At 51.2% G+C, this 7,337-nt stretch overlaps 1 pseudogene; it reads left to right on the top strand.

The window, feature by feature from the left end:
- Positions 1 to 582: 582 nt before the first annotated feature.
- LOC116876276 lies at positions 583 to 2,145 on the top strand (annotated as a pseudogene).
- The last annotated feature ends 5,192 nt before the right edge of the window (positions 2,146 to 7,337 follow it).

The raw sequence follows: 7,337 nt of genomic DNA, 5'->3' as shown, positions 1-7,337 counted from the left end.
CAGGGTCCTGGGAACCAGCCTCTTGTTGGGCTCCCTGCTCATCAGGGAGCCTGCTTCTCCCTCTCCCTCTGCTGTTCCCCCTGCTTATGCTCTCTGGCTCGATCTGATAAATACATAAAATTTATAAACAAAAGAAAACAAAAGAAAAAACTCCATAACTTTTTTAAAATTTTTAAATTTATTTTATTTTTTAAAGATTTAATTTATTTATTTGACAGAGAGATCACAAGTAGGCAGAGAGGCAGGCAGAGAGAGCAGAGGAAACAGGCTCTGTGCTGAGCAGAGAGCCCAATGCGAAGCTCAATCCCAGGACCCTGGGATCATAACCTGAGCCAAAGGCAGAGGCTTTAACCCACTGAGCCACCCAGGGACCCCAATCCATCACTTTCTGACAAGAGCTAAGGGTGTAACACATTACAGCAAACATGTAGATCATGATATCCCAGACCCTGAAGGGCAGAGCCCTGCTAAATGTCATCGAACGTTAGTTTATGGGTTCTCCCAATCTCGCTGAATGGTTTTTCAGATAATGGAAAGCCCAGTGCCGAAAAAGCTGTCCTGAAATGCATCTAGATGGTAAACATGCTTGGTCCGTGTACCCTGGGGCCTATCCCAGAGGGCTCTGACTCGGTGAGTCTAGAGTAGGACATAAGCATCTGTCTCTTCTTTAAAAAATCCCCACAGGGGGCACCTGGGTGGCTCAGTGGGTTACGGCCTCTGCCTTTGGCTCAGGTCATGATCCCAGGGTCCTGGGATGGAGCCCTGCATAGGGCTCTCTGCTCAGCAGGGAGCCTGCTTCCCCCCTCTCTCTGCCTGCCTCTCTGCCTACTTGTGATCTCTCACTGTCAAATGAACAAAATCTTAAAAAAAAAAAGAAAGAAAGAAAGAAAACAAACAAAAGTCCTTCATGCTTTTCTGGTTTGCACTGGGTTGGGTACAACTATTTAGTCTCTGCAATTCCAAACCCAAACTTCCCCTACAATGTTTAGGCTGCAGACACAGGAAGGCATTGGAAACTGAGACAGAGAAGAGCAGAGAAATTATAAAAACTACCCCAGAGAAAACCTGCTGCAGCGCGAGGCTGGCTCCCAGGGTGGGCTGTGACGGAGGTGGTGGGAGCGAGGCAGGGAAGGTGTAGCCACAGAGGGGGCGGTAGCTCGGGAAGCGCTGGTCCCGTGGCCTTACAGACCCCCAGTGGCCTCCTGGGCCTCACCTCCCGGCGCTGCTAGCGACTCTGAGCCTGGCGAAGAAGAGCGGTCCGGGCTGCAGGTGGACTGTATGGTGTGTGGGGACATGTCGAGCGGGGAGCACTACAGCGTCTTCCCCTGCAAGGCCTGCAAGAGCTTCTTCAAGGGGAGCATCCACAGCAACCGCAGCTACACCTGCTGGTCCAACCGTCACTGCCAGATGGACCAGCATCACCTGTGCTAATGCTGCCTCCCGAAAAGGTGCTTCAGGGTGGGAATGAGGAAGGAGGCGGTGCAGCGCCGCATCCCGCACTCGCTGCCCGGCGCCTTGGCTGCCTCCTAGGGCAGCGCCCCCCTGGCTCAGCGCTGGCGGCGGCGGGGCGGAGACCACTTCCCGGGGCAGCCAGTGTCGGAGCTGATTGCAGCTGCTACAAGCCAAGCCCTACCCGGCTGCGTCCAGGAGCTTCTGTGCAGAGCGTTTGGCGCTGCTGGCGGCGGGGCGGGGCTGGGCACCGACAAACGTGCGCGAGCTGGCGGCGCCGCTGCTCTTCAGCACCGTGGAGTGGGCGCGCCACGCCCCCTTCTTCCCGGAGCTGCCTGTGGCGGGCCAGTGGCGCTGCTGCGCCTCGGCTGGAGCGAGCTCTTCCAGCTGATCACTGCGCAGGCGGCACTGCCCCTGCCCAGGGCGCAGCTCCTGGCCGCCGCCCACCTGCACGCACACGTGGAAAGCTGCAGGAGAAGGCGCAGGTGGCCCTCACGGAGTATGTGCGGGCCCAGTACCATCCCAGCCCCAGCGCTTTGGGCGTCTGCTGCTTCGGCTCTGTGGGCCCTCCCAGCCTCCCTCATCTCCCAGCTGTTCTTCATGCGCCTGGTGGGCAACACGCCCACGAAGCTGCTGATCCGACCCACGCTGCAGTCAGCAAGTACCTTCAATGGGCCCTATGGCTCTGGCCAGTGACTTCCCCGGCGGGCCACGCCAGGGCTGGGTCAGCACACCTTGAGGGACGCGGATGCTTCGGCCTCCCATGGGGCTCCCAAGCGGAGGACCTTGGCTTCTCTCCTCAGACTCCTTTTTTTTTTTTTTTAAAGACTGTGAAACGTTTGTCTCCTCTATTTCTTTCTTTAAATGATCACGAAACCAAAGAGAGTGTCAGGCTCCAGCCTCGGCCTCCCCAGAACTCCTGGCCAGAATAGAGGACCAGGGACCAAGGGGCCCATTCCTGGGACAGCCTGGCGCTCAGCACCCCCAAGCATTAACTTTTGGGGCCGGTGGGGTTGGCTTCCCTCAGGGGACGGCCTGGCATCTGGCCTAGAGGGGCCAGCAGAGTAATGCGTCAGGCAGATTGTCTGGATACGGAATCCATGTTGGACACTATATGATGAATGAATCAAGGCCTATAATAAAGATGTTTCCTACGTGAAAACAAAAACAAAACAGAATAAAACACCTATCCCATAGAGAGTCAAGAAAAGCCAAGCTCTATTTATACTATTTCTCTGTCCTTATTCTGTGTCTCAGTTACTCTATAGTCAATTTACTTTAAGCAAGCTCGCACACACGGTTACCAAAAAATAATAAATCAATTTATCAGGAAATTTTAAATACACCTAATTGGGACATGGTACTGAAAAACATTTTATTTCCCTCTTGTCATTTCAATGGCACTGCAGACTCTCTGGACAAATAACTGTCCATTTGAGAAAAATTATTTCTAATTCAACAGTGTGACACATGTGGTCAATAGCATCTGAAAGCTGGAGAAGAAATGAAGTTGCATGGAGTCAATTTATGTTCACAAATGTCACCACAGACAGCCTCCACATCTTCAAAACTTATCTATGTATTTAGTTACTTCTTGAACTAACCACCACTGACACCTATTACATGACAGACATGGCGCTAAGTGTTTTATTAATGTTAAATATCATTTCATCACCCCTGCTCTAACTGAACACATTCCCACATCTGCTTTAATTTCTTAGCCTCCTGGTCTCAGCTTAAACATTACTCAGGAAATTACAAACTCTAATGCACCCTGTATTTCTCAGCACTCAATGCAAAACAGTAATGATGAATTTCACAGGTTGTTATTTCCTTCCTGTCTTTTCCAGCCAGGTGGTGAGTCCCTCACACATCCTGTCAGTCCTATTTATCATGTGTTCCAATCACTGATAACCACAAACCACCCAAAAGGAAGGCCATTCCCCCTACACACACACACACACACACACACACACACACCCCTGACTGGTCTGATCTCAGGTGCACGGTGGGGATCCTGACAACCCCTAGTGGAATGTAAGCTACTCAAGAGGGAGAACGGAACTCCTCCATCAACACTACACTTACTGGCTTCACGTCGGTCTTTTAGCAGGACTTGAGCCCCAACAAGGCTGAAACCCCGTCTGCCTGGTTCAGGCCACATTTCCACCCCACTTTCTCCAGGCCCCGCGCATAATTAGAAGCTCCATAAATGAAGCCCCATTCTGGGCTCTTCACAGCTGCGAAACGAGGGGTGTATGAGCTGACAGGGACCTTTTGACAAACCAGTGTATTCCTGAGACACAGGCCCTCCTCCCAGCGAGGCCCCAGCCCCCCGGAGACCCAGGCCCTGACACCATGCCCTACAGGTACCTCCGTGCAGAGAAGCATCTTCTCAAGGGCCGCTCACTCCCTCGTCCTCTGCGTCGACTTTGAGGAGGAAGTACAGGAGGTGAAAAGGGGCGTCCTCAGACCAGGGGCCATGGCTCTGGAGGTTCTGAGGGGCTGCGTCCACCGGGGCAAGGCTGCGGGATCCCAAGACACCAGGCAAGAAGCAGGCCTCAGAGAAGGTTGCAAAATGGGAGTTGCTTCTCCCCAGGCTCAGCTGAGGCATCTTGGTGACCCGCCCCCGTCAGCCGTCCTGCAATGAGCGTCCTTCTCGCTCATTGGCCCTGTGCCCACCCGCTGATTGGACAGTTTCCCCGCTCCCTCGGCCTTCGCAAAGCATCACGGGATAGCTGTTTGGGCCCCGCCCACACAACCCTGGGCACACACTCTCTCTCCCATTCCCACCTGGTAGGCCCTCGGTCACACCACCGTCCTCCTTCTCTGCTGCTGCTGTTTGCTGAGTTTGGCCTCTCTGAGTTCATGACAAGCTTGAGATGGCTGTAGTCGGTACAAAACTGAGCTATCTGGAATGGAATTGCTTTAGCGCCCTTTTCAAACCTCAGATGGGCATATTTGTGGGGACTATTTCTGGGTACTTTGTTCTTTACTGTTCTATGTGACAGTCCTTCTGCAAATACCACACAGGCTTCCTTAGTATAACTACTACTAAGTTCTGAAACTCCGAAGACTGTGTTCCCAAATTAGAATTATTTTCAAAATTGTTTTTGAAACCACTCTAATTCCTTTGTCCTTCCACATGTATTTAAGAATATTTTTGTCTATCTCTACAAAAATGAACAAAGCTGACAGGATTTTGATAGGAATGGCATTAAATCTATCAATCTGGGAAGAATTGACATTATTATGATGCTTAGTCTTCCAAATCACGAACATGGTGTATCTCTCCATTTATTTATATCTTTAATTTCCTGTATCAGAGCTAAATAGCTTTCAGCATGTGATGTCTGGACAGGCACTGTTAGATTTATCCCAAAGTAGTTTCTTTGTACGAGTAATTGTGAATGTGTGTTTGATTGTGGAGCCCACATATTCATTGCTAGCATAGAGCAATACAACTTACTTTTACGTGTTTATCTTGTATACTGTTTCACTGTGAAATTCCAATATTAGTTCTAAGAAGAATTATTTTGTCATACCCTCTTGTGGCATAAGTCATGAAAATAAGATTCCATATTAAGGGCTGTCTTCACACCTGGAAGATCAAGGAGGGACTCAAATGGCATCATGCATGTTCTCCTCTCACTCTTCCCTCACAGGGGAGGTCTCTTAACCAAACACCCTTCTCATCGTAGGGACTAGCCATAGTGCCTATTGGTTTTTGGGGAGCAGCGTTCAGTTCCCTAGAAACCCACTCAATTTTTCAAGGAAGCCACTCATACCCTCCCATAGGAACCAGGACTTACCAAACCCTCTTGTTTCAAGCAAGTCTTGCCTTCCAAGGCCCTGCTGGTCCTCTCTGTTCTCAAGTGCAATCTCTGTGCAGTCCTGCACGGTGTGTGGTATCCTCCCCTGAAGTGTGAGTATATGTGACTAGTAAACTGTTGTCAATCACACGTGTCAGGTGTCAGGGCATCCCCACAAGTCTGGAGCAGGTATCGCTCTCTCATCGGGGACCTGAGAAAAAGGTGATTAAAATAAGTGCCATCACAAACAGGGTGTCCCTATGTTAAATGAGGACATGGGGATCAGCTTGACCTGCTCCTTTGCTAACTAACTGGCTTCAGAGGTGACAGTCATGATCTGGGAGGGAACTGGCCATTGCTGGCCAACTTGTATGTTGGCTCATGTTCTGTTATCTCACATGGAGGTCGCCATCCATTTCCAAACTAATGTCCCATCCTTGCCAACAAGGTGAGGATGAATGAGAATTGACTGTATCTTGGGGGGAGGTGTCACCTATGTGACCTGCATGTGGCCTGTATTGGTCTCCAAGTCTCCCCCCCCGAGGTTGACAACCACAGGACATGCTGACTGGTGTGCTTGAGTTCCAGAGACTGGGTGTTGGGCCAGTGCTTGATGCTGAAGTCCAGATCCTATGGGGGAAAGCACACCCCAAGCACAGTCCTGGGCGTGACCCTCTGTGTTGTGGGTGGAAGGAGGGGGGCCCTGACCCTAGGGAAATGTAAGAATGGCTCCCTGGCTGCCTCCTGAGTCACTGTGGTTCAGGCCATGGGAGTGGCCCGTCTCCCAAGCTGCTGCTCCTCTTTCTGTTACCATGTGTCTTCCTGAGCACTCAGGGTTTTGAGGTGCACATCCATGGCAGGCTAGGGCCCACGAGCAGATGAAAAACAGAAAAGTGGAGGGGGGGCATTTGGTGTTCCACTTCTCTCCCAGTGCCAAAACCCTCACCAGCACACTTGTCTTTCTTGTAGTGTTGTTGCTCCCCAGCTCGTCAATAGACTCCTCTTGTAATCCCGGGGCTTGAGGCTCTGACTCTGGCCATGGACAGAATGATTTTCCTGGCTGTGGACTCCAACACTGGGGAGATGGACTGGCATTCCCACAGGAAGAGGACAGCCATCTGTGGACTGACCCACCCAGTCCCTTTCCCCATAAACACCCAGAACGTGTGTACCATGTGTGATTAGATGGGGACAGAAACAAAAACTTGACTTCACGTGGCTAGAAATGAGAATCTGTCCTGAGGGAATCTGTAGAGTGGGAAAGGGGGCAGGGGAAACAGTCCACACTGAGAGAAGGTAGGGCTGTAGCAGAAGATGGTTTTGCTTCATCAACGACTAGGCTGTGGGTCCTGTGCCCTTCCACTGACCACTCTGTTGCCTAAACCTGTTTGGCACAAGATCCTGATCCTCAGGGTTATGGAGGAAACATACGGGGGACCCCTTTGGCACACTGAGGAGATCAATTCCCACCTTGACTTACGCCAGGACACTTGAAACCATACAACCATTGCCACGACAGAAGCTCCAAGGCTGATGATGCTGATTTGAGACTCTCTGGAGGAAAAAACCGAGAACGAGCAGCAGGACAAAAAGACACTCCCCAACCCCACACGTATATCCAGGAAGACACAAACCCAAGCAAAGGAGGAGTGGAAGAGAGACAACTGAATACAGGAGGTAGGGACCCCCTCCCCCACAACGACTAATTCAACAGAGGTTCAAAATTTGACCCAATTGTAAATCCAACATTTACAAGGGCACCTGGGTGGCTCCCATGGTTAGTCCTGGGATAGAGCCCCATGTCGAGCTCCCTGCTGGGCAAAGAGTCAATCTGCTTTTCCCTCTACCTCTCCCTGCTGCTCCCCCTGGGTCCTGCTCTGTCACACTTGCTTGCTCGCTCGCTCTCTCTCAAAGGAATACATAAAATCTCTAAAGAATAAAAAGGAAATCTAATGATAGTCTATAAGTTGTTTGCGGTGCCGGTCAGTGAGGTCCGCTAGATTCTGCCGGTGGGTGTTTTGCAGCCCCGCCACCTCCAGCTGATGTTCTTCCATCTCCCGCATCCACCGCTGCTCT

Source organism: Lontra canadensis, unplaced genomic scaffold (genome assembly GCF_010015895.1).
Source record: "Lontra canadensis isolate GAN:19392208 unplaced genomic scaffold, GSC_riverotter_1.0 scaffold45, whole genome shotgun sequence".
In the NCBI taxonomy this organism is placed as follows: domain Eukaryota; kingdom Metazoa; phylum Chordata; class Mammalia; order Carnivora; family Mustelidae; genus Lontra; species Lontra canadensis.
This window is presented reverse-complemented; position numbering and strand designations above follow the sequence as displayed.